The 14,955-nt window shown below is 37.8% G+C and overlaps 1 protein-coding gene across 9 annotated transcripts in view; it reads left to right on the top strand.

Moving 5' to 3' along the window:
• ARHGEF28 (Rho guanine nucleotide exchange factor 28) overlaps positions 1–14,955 on the top strand; it is a 368,879-nt gene that overhangs the window by 332,110 nt on the left and 21,814 nt on the right. The window contains exon 38 of one of the 9 annotated variants that reach the window (XR_010750308.1): positions 6,118–6,300. The exons of the other annotated variants lie outside the window; for them this stretch is intronic. The gene's annotated coding sequence lies outside the window, so the exon portion shown is untranslated. The remainder of the gene's footprint in view (positions 1–6,117; positions 6,301–14,955) is intronic. 9 annotated transcript variants of the gene reach the window in all.

Genomic DNA, 14,955 nt, shown 5'->3' on the forward strand with positions numbered 1-14,955 from the left:
CTAGACAAGTGAAACAGTGGTTAGAGGGCTTACAGGATTCCAGCAAGATGTTAGGACCAGACAGGGTTTTTAGGCCCATGGGTTAAATGATAATTTTCTTTTAAAAGTGAAGCAACTTGGTATTTCTTCCTCATTGTAGACCCTACTGCATCCAAGTACACGTATTTGAAATATCTCAGAAATAAAAGATATGAACAGGGTGCATGATAGGACTTCATTGTCTATCAGGACAATTTTCTGTAACATTAGTGAAAGCTGTACTGCTATTAAACACCCAAAATGAAACTGTTAACATTATTTGTCATTGTTAAAAAAAAGGTACCTTGTAATAATGAAATTTGCTAATCCCATTAAAGTATTCGCCAAATATCAATGAAAGACAGCTCAAGTTACCAACTCCACATGACTCCAAATGATTTAAATCTAAATCTATTATAAATTGTTTTCCGTGGGATATGAGGTAGGGAATTAGGAGAACTTGAAACCTCTGTACCAAAAAACAGATGGCATGCAATAGAATAAACAAATGGCTGGCCACATGGATGAGAAATAAATCACCGACAGCAAAATGTTTTAGAAACATAAAACAAGCAGCAGCATAGAGCTCTTTAGAACTGAACTCAGATTTGTTTCCATGCTTGATATATATTCTTAGTTTGTCAGTAGGATAATTTTTCAGCAATGGAAAGTTTTGAAGGTAGCTTTTCCGAAGTATTATTACTAACCCAAAAGATGTTGTTTTGTAGTGTGTAATTCTTTAGAATCATTGCCAAAATGTTCTTATTTCTTGTCAGCATATAGGAGAGAATGAAATAGTTCTTAAAGTATCACTTCAAATATTCTTTAAATAAGAAAAAGATACAATGAAATAGTTCATTAGAATTAAATAAAATGGAGAATCAGGAAGAATTTATAAAATGTAACAACTTTAATATATTATTTTGCAACATTAGTGGGATGGAGATCATACTGCAGAATGCTTTTTCTAGGTATGTGTTGCCTTGCTGTTTTGATTCATTAACTTGCTATTTCCAGTGCCTGAGATGTTTTTGTCAGTGTGGTTTTGCATAACGGCTGTGGTATATAATCCAGAAACTCAGTTTGAGTTAAAACACATTCAACTTTCGTTTAAAAGAAGTATTTCTCTTATACTTTTTGTATATCTCCCATCTTTTTTTATTGCCTTGTGCTTCAAACTAGAAAACTTTAAACATTTGGCAGCACACTTGCAGGAGATAGAAAATGTACTCAGGAAATAAACAGTGGTTATATACAAAACCAGTTCTCCACATGTGAGGAATTAGGTATAGCCAAGGGAAATGCTGAGGAAAGTGCTTACGCTTCAGATAGTGTGTGCCCAATGTAGGCCAAGGACATTCAGGGCATTGTCAGACAGGAAAATCAACTTTGGCCTAAATCTCTCACTGAACACCCTGGTGTGTGTAAATAGGGATTAGATCAGAAATGCAATGTGTGCTGTTAAGCATTGGAGTTTTGCAACTAGTTGAAAAAAAAACCCTATTTATATTTGTTTACTTAAGCATGATAGCAGTTCCCTGAGGAAAGAAAGAAAGTCAGAGATTAGGAGGTGATAGGGAAGTGGAATGAAAATTGGATATGTATTCTTAAAAGGGTTGTCAGGGCCAGATAAAATTGTTTGAACCAAGCCAGAGGCTTTGGAGCTCATGTAATTGAAAGTAGCACAAAATAATGCCTTGATGTTGGTCTTCGCTAGAGCCTGAGCGTGCTTCGCCGTGTTTTCCTGGGCGGTGAGCGCTGGGCTGGGTGAGGCAGGCCCAGGGTGTGCCGGTGGAGGGGACAGTCTGTGTGCTGGCCTCGAGGACAGTGCAGGGCCATCTTCCCTGCTTTCACACCTTGCTGCTGAATCTTTGGGTGAGTGTTCATCCAAACACTGAGGACCCATAGCTGACAATATTCTAGCTCACAGCATTTGTCTCTTATATTCTTGGCTGGTGTTTTTGTTAAATGTGGATTTAACCGTGATCTGATTAATGCTACACTGAAGGTTTCCTGTTGGCCAGCCTCAGGGTCAGCTGTTTTCAGGTAGCTCCTTAGAGATCTGCTTGCTCTCTTGTCTGGTCCAGCGCTGGGTTCATATGACCAGCTCTGGTCAGTGGAAATGTGAATTTCTGGAACAGTATAAGCCAGACAGAAAAAAATTAACTGTAAATAAAATTCTCAGATATGTGTAGCTGTCACCTAGACTGGAATTTTCATCAGTTGATTCAGCCCAGCCTCACCAGATATCTCCCTGAGCTCCTTGGGCTCTGCCTGTAATTGGTTTTTGAATTGCTCTGTTACCACCTCTGCCACCAGCAATTATACCACACTTACCAAATGTCAAGTGCTGCGCTAAGGTTTGACACAGAGAGACTCATTTAATACAGCAATATGCTGAGATGTTCTCTTATTACCTCCATCTGAGTGGGGAAACTGAGGGACAGAGGGGTTTGGTGACTTGTTCAAGGTCCCACAGCTAGTATAGCAGAGCCAGAGCTGGCACTGGGGAAGACAGGCTCTGGGGTCCATGCTCGTAACCATTACACTGTAAACTGCTAGTTTCTGGAAAGCTGTTTTGAATTGTGCTTTTCAAAGAAGGTAGAGTAGAAATAGAATAACTCCTGTTGTCACATCTTGCAGGATGTTTACAATTAAAAGCCAGAGGTGGTGGTGGTGGCAGCAGTGCTGGTGTTCTTTCCCTCCTTCCCCTTAATATAACCACTTGGAAAATATTTCTAGCTCTTCTACTTATTTACTTACTTATTTATTTTTATGTTTTGTATTTTTATGAAGTGAGAAGTAGGGAGGCAGAGAAACAGACTCCCACATGTGCCCAACTGGGATTCATCCAGCAAGCCCACTAGGGGGCGATGCTCTGCCCATCTGGGGCGTTGCTCCATTGCAGACAGAGCCATTCTAGTGCCTGAGGCAGAGGCCATGGAGCCATCCTCAGCACCCGGGCCAACTTTGCTCTAATGGAGCCTTGGCTGTGGGAGGGGAAGAGAGAGATAGAAAGGAAGGAGAGAGGGAGGGGTGGAGAAGCAGATGGGCACTTCTCCTGTGTGCCCTGACCAGGAATTGAACCTGGGACTTCCACAAGCTGGGCCTACACTCTACTGCTGAGCCAGCTGGCCAAGGCCTCTAGCTTTTTTGGGTTGCAGTGGACAGTGCTTGCATGGGTTCTTCAGATATCATAAACACCCTTTGGCTCCACCTTTAGCTCCACTCTTCCCAGAGGACACTTTTTCTTAGGGATAGTTTCTCTAATTGTGCCTGACGATGTTATTTGTAAATATTTTCTGAGGTAGTGCTTTCAAAAACTTTACTCTCTAGTTTTGGAAGTGGTTTCATGAACAAAATTCTTGGATGCTTGAACATTAAATCCTAACTGGTTTTATTCATAGAGGAAGAGATGGTTGGCTTATGAACTTAATCTGCATTCCTCTGAGGGACACTAGCCATGAGTACAGAAAATTTGAATTTCTTTAAACAATATAGTCCCTGTAGAACAATTGCTATGTAACTGGCCCCATGAAATACTCAGCTACATTACTCTTCTCAAAGACCAAACAAACAAAAGAATACTTTATTCCTATGAGGTGTTTTTTTCTTCTAGCTTTAGAATTCCAGCACTATTTAGTCAATGCATCTATTTTTGCATTTTTTATTAATCAACAGAGAAAACAATTATTGTCTGAAAATTAACCTGATATTTTCTTAGTCCCCATTTTCAGTTACATTTTAATCTATACCTCAGTATTTGCAGGTTACCTAAAAAGTTTCTTTTCAATGTAGTTAAAGCGTTATGATCTTACCATGCATATGATAAAATTTAAAGGAGGAGGCAGATATTATGAGGTAGTTATGTTGATATTGGAAAAAGATAATAACTCTATGTTTGAATTCCAAAACCATATTTCCCTTTACTAGATATATTAGAAATTGGTGCCCATCAAACTATTTTCAAAATTCAAAGCATTATATTCAGAATATTTCACTTTGGCAATGATTTTTTTTTTTAAATGCAGACAGCCATGTTGAACTTTAAATGACAGTTTTTTACATGTGGAAAGAAAATAGAAAATGTCCAAATAAAAAGCAATGTTGTAGTTAGTATTTAAGAAGTCCGTAGGAAGTGAGTATATGATCATTTCTACTGTTTTATAAATAGTCATTCCTCACCATATCGCGGTTCACTTTTCATGGTCTCACTGTATCACGGATTTTTAAATTGTATATATCTAACTTTGTATTGCGGATTTTTTTCTATATTGCGGGATTTTGCGGCATATGGGTATTTTTATATATTTATTATTTTAATTATTTTTGGTAAAATAAGCATTTTCTAGAGTTTAGGAAGTGTTTAAAAGCATAGGAAATGTTTATAAGAGTGTGGGAAAGGTTAAGAACAGTGTGGCAAAGGTTTAAAAAAGTAGGGGGAGTGTTAATAAAGCTTTAAATTATATATAAATAATAAAATAAACACAAGGTCCCTTCTTCGCAGATTTTCTTCTATTGTGGGGGTTCTGAAACCTCACCCCTGTGATAGATGAGGGTGTTCCGTAATTTAGAAGTGGCACCCTATTTGTGTCATCAATGTGGAAGGAAGCTTTGCCAAAGACCTTTAGGCAATTTCCCATAAAACTGAAACTGGCATGAGATACTATAAACTTTAGTGACAAAGGTATATTTGAAAAGGCAATGTGCCCTGGCCAGTTGGCTCAGCAGTAGAGTATCACCCGGCGTGTGGAGTCCTGGGTTCGATTCCCAGTCAGGGTACAGAGGAGAAGCGCCCATCTTCTTTTCCACCCCTCCCCCTCTCCTTCCTCTCTGTCTCTCTCTTCCCCTCCCACAGCCAAGGCTCCATTGGAGCAAAGTTGGCCCGGGCACTGAGGATGGCTCCATGGCCACCACCTCAGGCGCTAGAATGGCTCCAGCCATAACGGAGCAATGCCCCAGAGGGGCCGAGCATCGCCCCCTGGTGGGTCCCAGTCGGGCGCATGCAGGAGTCTGTCTGACAGCCTCCCCACTTCTAACTTTGGAAAAATAAAAAATAAAAGGTGATGTATTAATCTTCTAGGGCTGCCATAATAATGTATCACTGACTAGGTGGCTTAAACAACAGAAATTTATTTCCTTACAGTTCTGGAGGCTGGAAGTCTAAGACCAAGGTGTGTTGGTAGAGTTGGATTTTCTGAGGACATCTCTCCTTAGCTTGTAGAGGGTTGTCTTCTTTCTGTTTCCAAGTGGTCTTTCCTATGCATGCCTGTGCCCTAATTTCATCTTCTAAGAATGCCAGTCATACTGGATTAGGGCCTACACTAAGGACCTCATTTAATTAGCTCTTTGAAGTCTCTATTTTCAAATATATTATGAGATAAAGGGGGTTAGGATTTCAATATTTGAATTGGGGGACATAATTTAATCTTAACACGGATAAAATGATTATTTTTTCACTTGCAATATTTTTAGGTGTCATGAGGATTTTTTATGAATATACTGAAGTTGACCTATAATTTACCTACATTGTGAACTTTCTTTTATTTGGTTAGGGAAATGAATTGAACTTTGTTTTTAAAAAACATTTTTATAAAAATAGCATAACATAAAATTGTGATAAATATATACATCTATATAGTTATAGGTGTCTATTATTAAGCCTGTGTCAACTCATAGAAATTAGAGCAGAAAACATTGAGTATGTGGATTTATTAAGCTCTATTTCCAAACCTAGGCCTTAATTGGGGGTTTTGGTAATTTTGAGCTCTCTTTGTGATTGGGAAGAATAGTAGATGCTTTTATATTGGACTGCTTAAATGAAACCAAATCTGAAGGGATGGGAACATTTGTGATGACATCAAACTATTATTCAGATATAACTATGGGAGTTTAGAAGTAAAAATTGGGAAATCATTAGGCACTTCTTTATCTTCTAGAATCTTGATTAACACTTTGGGTAGCATTTTAAAGGAAACCGGAATATTGCTTGCTCTCAGTAATCTATGTCTTGTCAAGAATATAAAGAATTGGGCTCAAAGGCTTAATTTTAATCTTTTTTACTGACTGGTGTAGATGATTGACTTTCTCCTTTTGCAGATTTTGTACCAGGAAAGGGAAACATGCCATTTGCTTGTAGAGCCTGGTGAGCCACGGGTGCTGACTGCCAACCTCCCGATTGCATAGTTCTCTGGGGGCAGATTGACTGTGTGAGCCAACTGGGCCAAGGCCATCCTGCCTTAGCGCAGAGCCCAGTACACAGCAGGAGAGCAAAGCCAGCAGGTGGGTGGATTCTGAGGTAGCCAGCCAGCCATGTGGCTGCCTGTTCATCCCTACCTCGGGTTCCAGCTCGGTTTGAACAGGCTGCTGAGGTGGGAATCCACTCAGTATGAATGGTTCCATAGGTTAGGCAGGACTTGGGTTTTATCCTTAGCTTTAAACATGAAAAACATATACATATATGTACATATACACACATATATGCAGTCTATGGGCCACATATTGGATGACTCTAATACAGTGTGTATTACATTCTCAAAGTAATGAAGGGTTGGGTGTGGAAGGGAAGTTTGTAACTATTAATATACCAAACATACTTGAGTCTTAACTGTTGGTAAGACTCATGGGAGAGTGACCCAAAACTGCCAAAAGAAGCATCGCCCTGTCCACAGATCAAAACCTGGGGACTATCTCCTTCCTTACCTCTATGTCCATTCAATCATGAAGATTCTATTATGTAGGACTTACTTAAAATATAGAGTGTTCAGCTGAGGACATATATTATGCTTCCCTATGAAGAATATGGCCATTTGCTTCAGTAGGTGACAAACGTTTTCTTAAAGGACCTCATAGTGAATATTTTAGCCTATTTTGTCTCTTTTACCTGTAGTCAACTTTGCCATTGTAGCTTGAAAATGACCACAGACAATGCATAAAGAATGAGGCCAGCTATGTTCTGGTAAAATTTTACTGATAAAACAGGTGGTCTGACTTTTATCTCTCCACTTAGATTGAGGAGGTTATATTTCTAGTTTGGAAGTATCATTCACCTTTGGGTGAATTAATGTAATACAACATGGCACTTCATGCCATTCAAAAACACATTTGACTTTATGTTCACATTTGCTCTTTACAATGATCTTGTGAGATGATGTTTACTGTCTCTGTGTTTCAAATAAGGCACCTTTTCTTTTTCACATTTTATTTAGTCTGTGAAAAGAATGAATTTAGAAAAATGGAATCAAATGTATTGGATGGAGTTTAAGACCAGTGACTTAAAACTTGGAGAGATGTTTTCCCCCAACTTCAGCTCCCCAAATCCTGTGGTATATTACAGAGGGCACCCTCTAATCATGAGGCTAATGAGAAGTTAGATACCAGGCATGGGATTGGTTGTAAGAAATGGCTATGCATCAGGGCTTCTGGGGGAATGCAATGAAAGTATGAATGCCTCTCTTCAGAGATTCTGATTTGGTGGGGCTTGGCCAAGGCCTGCAGGTTTCTGTATCTAACATGCTCCTTAGGTGATTCCAAAGCACCCAGCACCTATTCCTGCACTGCCAACCTGGAGGGCTGGACTTGATGTAGAGAGCCTCAGTTCAAGGCTCCGGTGGCTGCATGACTCCTAAGCCTCAGTTTCCTGTCTGTACAAGAGAAAGGAGTGTTAAAAGAACAAAACAGACAAAAAATAGAAAGGAAGAAAGGAAGGGAGGGAGGAAGGAAAGAAAAAGGAAAGAAAGGAAAAAAAGAAAGGAAAGAAGGAAAGAAGGGAGAGAGGGAGGGAGGAAGGAAGGAAGGAGAGAGAGAGAGAGAAAGAGAGAGAGAGAGAGAGAGAGAAAGAAAGAAAGAAAGAAAGAAAGAAAGAAAGAAAGAAAGAAAGAAAAAGAAAGAAAGAAAGAAAGAAAGAAAGAAAGAAAGAAAGAAAGAAAGAAAGAAAGAAAGAAAGAAAGAAAGAAAGAAAGAAAGAAAGAGAAAGGAGAAAGAAAAAAAAGAAAGAGAAAAAACAGAAGGAAGGGATGGAGGGATGGAGGGAGAGAGGAAGGGAGGGAGGGAGGGAGGGAGGGAGGGAGGGAGGGAGGGAGGGAGGAAGGAAGGAAGGAAGGAAGGAAGGAAGGAAGGAAGGAAGGAAGGAAGGAAGGAAGGAAGGAAGGAAGGAAGGAAGGCCCACCATGTCCTGGGAATCAATGAACATCAACTTTCTTACTTTGTACCTTCTGGAAATAACTAATTTTAATTGTGATTCAGAGGTGGCCTGCTGATAAAAATGAGAGTATCTCCTAAATGTCAGCAGGAAAAACAGTTTAAAATATGATTTAAAAAACAACTGTAAATTGGGGAATGTTTTACTCAGAATGAAAATGTATTAAAATACAAAGGGTAACTACCTTTCTATGTTGGAGGCATTGGTTATTTTATCACCAGAACTATCCTGGGGAGAAAGAATGGAAAACATAGCATTTTTCTTCATCTGTTCCTCTTTAGAGGAAGAAGTTACCTCGGTCAACCATGTTTTCAGAACGATATGGGAGAAATTTCTGGCAACAAGACCAAATATCACAATTTGGAGTGTAGAGTGTCTTTATCTACAGAATACCCAGCCCTCATTGGTTGTAGTATATCAATATGTTCCCTGGAAAACTAATGGTATGTAGGTTCTTTGAGTGGGCTTTCCTACTAGAAATAAAAGGTTGAGAACAGACAACAGGAGTATTTTTGTTTAAAAGATTTCTCACTTTAAATTCTAAAATTGTGTTCTGGTTTATGACCTTAGTCTCTTTTTGAATTCAGCTATCCTGAATCAATCTATCCTTGTTGTCCTGGTTAAACTGATAAAAAAAAAAAAACAAAAAAAAACAAGGTTCAGAATCACTGGGAAGCATCTCTTATTAGCACTTATCATAATTGAGATTAATTACATGTGTAATAATTGATGTAATGTCTGTCTTCCCCCCATGAAATAAGTTTCTTTAATTGATCTATTACAAGCACCAAGCACAGTGTTTGGCATATAATGAACATTTGACAAATATTTATGACGTGAAAGAAGGAGTTAATGTTCGCACTGTTTAGCAGAAATAAAAGCAATTCTGAACCTGAGCCGTGGAGTCTGACTCGACTGAGGCACTGATAGAGATTGAGAGAAGCTGCTAGAGCTCTGTGTGGAGTGAGATGGTGGTTAGCCCAGGCACATTGGACATGCACCTAGCTAACTGGATTGAGTGAATTTCAAAACCTTTTGTAAGATGGGTGTATGTTAGATGCCATTTTTCTTTTTTTGCTTATTTTTGACATTCTGTATTATTTTGTATTAGTTTCAGGTGTACAGCATAGCGATCAATTACACTGCTCACAAAAATTAGGGGATATTTTATCGCTTCATATTCATTTTGAAGTATCCCCTAATTATTGTGAGTAGTATATATAATTTATGAAGTGATCGCCCTGATAATTCTAATACCCCTGACACTGTACATAGTCACGGCAGTATTATTGACTGTGTTCCGCAAGGTGTGCTTTTACGTCCCGTGACTACTCTGTAACTGCCAATTTGTGCATCTAATCCCTTCACCTTTTTCACCCTGTCCCTCAACCCTCTTCCCATCTGGAAACCCTCACTTTGTTCTATCTATGAGTTTGTTTCTGTTTTGTTTATTTTGTTCTTTAGATTCCACATATAAGTGAAATCATATGGTATTTGTCTTTCTCTGTCTGACTTATTTTACTTAAGCCTAATACTAGAGGGCATTCTTAAAATGTCAAGGTAACTGCAAGATTGTTTGCTTTTTTATTTTTTAATTTTTTTTATGTACTCTTTTTCTTAAAATTAAATTTAATGCAGTGACATTGATAAATCAGGGTACATATGTTGAGAGAAAACATCTCCAGATTATTCTGACATTTGATTGTGCTGTATATCCCTCCCCCAAAGTCAAATTGTCTCTGTCACCTTCTATCTGGTTTTCTTTGTGCCCCTCCCCTCCCCCACCCCTCTCTCCTTCCTCATCCCATCACCCCTCCCCCCCCACCCCTGTGGCCATCACATTCTTGTACATGTCTCTGAGTCTCATTTTTATGTCCCATCTATGTATGGATTCATATAGTTCTTAGTTTTTTCTGATTTACTTATTTCACTCCATATAATGTTATCAAGGTCCATCCATGTTATTGTAAATAATCTGATGTCATCATTTCTTATGGCTGAGTAGTATTCCATACTATATATGTACCAAAGCTTTTTAATCCATTCGTCCTCTGACAGACACTTGGGCTGTTTCCAGATCTTCGCTATTGTGAACAATGCTGCCACAAACATGGGGGTGCATTTCTCCCTTTGGAGCCGTGGAGCCATTCTATGGTGTTCTTGGGGTATATTCCTAAAAGTGGGATAGCTGGGTCAAAAGGCAGTTCGATTTTCAGTTTTTTGAGGAATCTCCATACTGTTTTCCACAGAGGCTGCACCAGTCTGCATTCCCACCAGCAGTGCAGGAGGGTTCCCTTTTCTCCACATCCTCACCAGCACTTATTCTGTGTTGTTTTGTTGATGAGTGCCATTCTGGCTGGTGTGAGGTGATATCTCATTGTGGTTTTAATTTGCATTTCTCTAATGATTAGTGATGTTGAGCATTTTTTCATATGCCTATTGGCCATCTGTATATCCTCTCTGGAGAAGTGTCTATTCATTTCTTTTTCCCATTTTTGGATTGGATTATTTGTCTTCCTGGTGTTGAGATTTACAAGTTCTTTATAAATTTTGGTTATTAACCCCTTATCAGATGTATTGTCAAATATGTTCTCCCATTGTGTAGTTTGTCTTTTTATTCTGTTCTTATTGTCTTTAGCTGTGCAAAAGCTTTTTAGTTTGATATAGTCCCATTTGTTTATCCTGTCTTTTATTTCACTTCCCCGTGGAGATAAATCAGCAAATATATTGCTCCGAGAGATGTCGGAGAGCTTACTGCCTATGTTTTCTTCTAAGATGCTTATGGTTTCACGGCCTACATTTAAGTCTTTTATCCATTTTGAGTTTATTTTTGTGAGTGGTATAAGCTGGTGATCTAGTTTCATTTTTTTGCAGGTAGCTGTCCAATTTTCCCAATACCATTTGTTAAAGAGGCTGTCTTTACTCCATTGTATTTCCTTACTTCCTTTGTCAAATATCAGTTGTCCATAGAGCTGTGGGTTTATTTCTGGGTTCTCTGTTCAGTTCCATTGATCTATATGCCTGTTCTTATGCCAGTACCAGGCTGTTTAGAGTACAATGACCTTGTAGTATAACTTGATATCAGGAAGTGTGATACCTCCCACTTTATTCTTTTTTTTTAAGATTGTTGAGGCTATTTGTATTCTTTTTTGGTTCCATATAAATTTTTGGAATATGTGATCTATATCTTTGAAGTATGTCATTGGTATTTTAATTGGTATTGCATTGAAATTATAGATTGCTTTGGGTAATATAGACATTTTAATGATGTTTATTCTTCCTAACCATGAACACGGTATATGCTTCCACTTGTTTGTATCTTCCTTGATTTCTTTTATCAATGCTTTGTAATTTTCCGAGTACAAGTCTTTAGTCTTCTTGGTTAAGTTTACTCCTAGGTACTTTACTTTTTGGTTGTAATAGTGAAGGGGATTGTTTCCTTAATTTCTCTTTCTGACTGTTCATTGTTGGCATATAAAAATGCTTCTGATTTCTGAGTATTGATTTTATATCCTGCCACTTTGCTGAATTCATTTATCAGGTCCAGTAGTTTTTTGACTGAGACTTTAGGGTTTTCTATATACAATATCATATCATCTGCAAATAATGATAGTTTTACTTCTTCTTTTCCAACTTGAATGCCTTTTATTTCTTCTTCTTGTCTGATTGCTGTGGCTAAGACTTCCAGGAATATGTTAAATAAGAGTAGTGGAAGGGGGCACCCCTGCCTTGTTCCTGATCTTAAGGGGATTGCTTTTAATTTTTGCCCATTGAGTATGATGTTGGCTGTGGGTTTCTCATAGATGGCTTTTATCATGTTGAGGTATGTTCCCTGTATTCCCACTTTGCTGAGAGTTTTGATTATGAATGGGTGCTGGATTTTATCAAATGCTTTTTCTGCATCTATTGAAATTATATATGGTTTTTCTCCTTCTTTTTGTTTATGTGATGAATCACATTGATTGATTTACAAAATTGTACCAGACTTGCCTCCCCAGAATAAATCCCACTTGATCATGGTGTATGGTTTTTTCCATATATTGTTGGATCCGATTTGCTAATATTTTGTTGAGGATTTTAGCATCTATATTCATCAGAGATATTGGCCTATAATTTTCTTTCTTTGTGTTGTCTTTGCCTGGTTTTGGAATCAGAATTATGATCGCCTCATAAAAGGAGCTTGGAAGTCTTCCTTCCTCTTGAATTTTTTGAAATAGTTTGAGAAGGATAGGAGTTAGTTCTTTGAATATTTGGTAGAATTCAGTTGTGAAGCCATCAGGCCCCAGACTTTTCTTTGTTGGGAGTTTTTTGATAACTGTTTCGATCTCATTTGGTGTAATCAGTCTGTTTAGGTTTTCTGATTCTTCCAGATTGACTTTTGGAAGACTGTATGTTTCAAGGAATTTGTCCATTTCATCTAGGTTGTCTAGTTTTTTGGCATACAGTTCTTCACAGTATTTTCTTACAATATTTTGTATTTTTGTTATGTCAGTTATTTCTCCACTCTCATTTCTAATTTTATTTATTTGAGTCCTCTCTCTCTTTTTCTTGGTGATTCTAGTTAAAGGTTCATCAATCTTGTTTACCTTTTCAAAGAACCAGCTCCTAGTTTCATTGATCTTCTGTATTGTTTCTTTAGCCTCTATGTCATTTATTTCTGCTCTGATCTTTATTATTTCCTTCCTTCTACTACATTTGGGCTTTACTTGCTGTTCTTTTCCTAGTTCTTTTAGATGCAGGGTTAAGTTGTTTATTTGAGCTTTTTCTAGCTTCTGAAAGTGTGCCTGTAGTGCTATAAACTTCCCTCTCTGTACTGCTTTTGCTGTGTCCCATAAATTTTGAGTTGTTGTATGCTCATTGTCATTTGTTTCTAGGAATTTTTTTATTTCTTCTTTGATCTCATTCTTAATCCATTTGTTATTTAACAACCTGCTATTTAGTTTCCATGTGTTTGAGAATTTTTGAGCTTTTCTGTTGTCGTTTATTTCTAGTTTCGTGCCGTTGTGATCGGAGAAAGTACTTGATGATTTCAATCTTCTTAAATTTGTTGAGACCACTTTTGTGCCCTAACATGTGGTCTATCCTAGAGAATATACCATGAGCACTTGAAAAGAATGTATATTCTGCAGCTTTAGGGTGAAAGGTTCTGAAGATATCTATTAAATCGAGTTGATCTAGCGTGTCCAATAAGCCTGCTGTTTCTTTGTTAATTTTCTTTCTTGAGGATCTATCTAGTGATGTTAGTGGGGTATTGAAATCCCCTACTATTATAGTATTGCTGTTGATCTCGCCCTTTAAGTCCATCAAAGTCTGCTTTATATATTTAGGTGCTTCTATATTAGGTGCATAGATATTTATAATAGTTATATCTTCCTGTTGGATTACTCCCTTTATCATTATGTAGTGCCCTTCTTTATCTTCTACTATATCCATTGTTTTAAAGTCCAATTTGTCTGATCTAAGTATTGCTACCCCAGCTTTTTTTTTCATTTCCATTTGCATGAAATGTTTTTTTCCATCCTTTTACCTTCAATCTATGTGTATCTATTGTTCTAAGGTGTGTCTCTTATAGACAGCATATGTACGGGTCCTGTTTTCTTATCCACGCAGCTACCGTATTTCTTTTGATTGGATCATTTAATCCATTTACATTTAAGGTTATTATTGATATGTAGTTGTTTATTGCCATTTTATTCTTTAAAGCTGTATTCCTTTTTTGCTATATTCTTTTCCCACTTTGCTCTGTTTACAACAGGCCCCTTAACATTTCCTGCAGCACTGGTTTGGTTGTAATGAATTCCTTGAGTTGTTTTTTGTCTGGGAAGCTTTTTATTTCTCCTTCGATTTTAAACGATAGCCTTGCTGGATTACTTGAATATTTCTTGTTCTGCATTACTTTGAATATTTCTTGCCATTCTCTTCTGGCCTCAAGTGTTTCTGTTGAGAAGTAGGATGTCATCCTTATGGGGGCTCCTTTGTAGGTGATAGCTTTTTTTTCTCTTGCAACTTTTAATATTTTCTCTTTATCGCTTAGCTTTGGTATTTTAATTATGATGTGTCTTGATGTAGGTTTCTTTGGGTTTCTCTTTAATGGAGTCCTCTGTCCTTCTTGGACTTGTGAGAGTTTCTCCTGCACTAATTTAGGGAAGTTTTCAGCTATGATATGATTGAACAAAGTCTCTATCCCTTGTTCTTTTTCTTCGTCTTCAAGAACCCCTATGACGCGGATGTTATTTCTCTTCATGTTGTCACAGAGCTCTCTAAGAGTTTCCTCAGACTTTTTGAGTCTCTTTTCTTTTTTATTCTCTGCTTTCATGCCTTCATTCCAGTTGTCCTCCAACTCGCTGATTCGGTCCTCAGCTCTATCTATCCTGTTTTTAATTCCTTCCATTGTGTTCTTTAATTCTGATATTGTACTTTTCATCTCTGACTGATTCTTTTTTATACTTGCTATTTCTTTATTTAGGTGTTCATAATGACCATCCATTGTTGTTCTAAGATCCCTAAGCGTCCTTACAATCATTATTTTGAACTCCGCATCTGGAAGTTTGATTATTTCCATATCACTCAGTTCATCTCCTGAAGGTTTCTCTTGTGGTTTCATTTGGATTACACTTTTTTTTCTTCTCATTATGTCTGTGTTTGGGTGTTTTGTTTGTAGAGTTGGTTGAGTCTAGACTTGGTGTTATCTGCCTCCAGTTTTCAGTTGTGTTATTTCTAGGTCTTCTTGGGTTGGT

This window comes from Saccopteryx leptura, chromosome 1, assembly GCF_036850995.1.
Source record: "Saccopteryx leptura isolate mSacLep1 chromosome 1, mSacLep1_pri_phased_curated, whole genome shotgun sequence".
Lineage (NCBI taxonomy): Eukaryota > Metazoa > Chordata > Mammalia > Chiroptera > Emballonuridae > Saccopteryx > Saccopteryx leptura.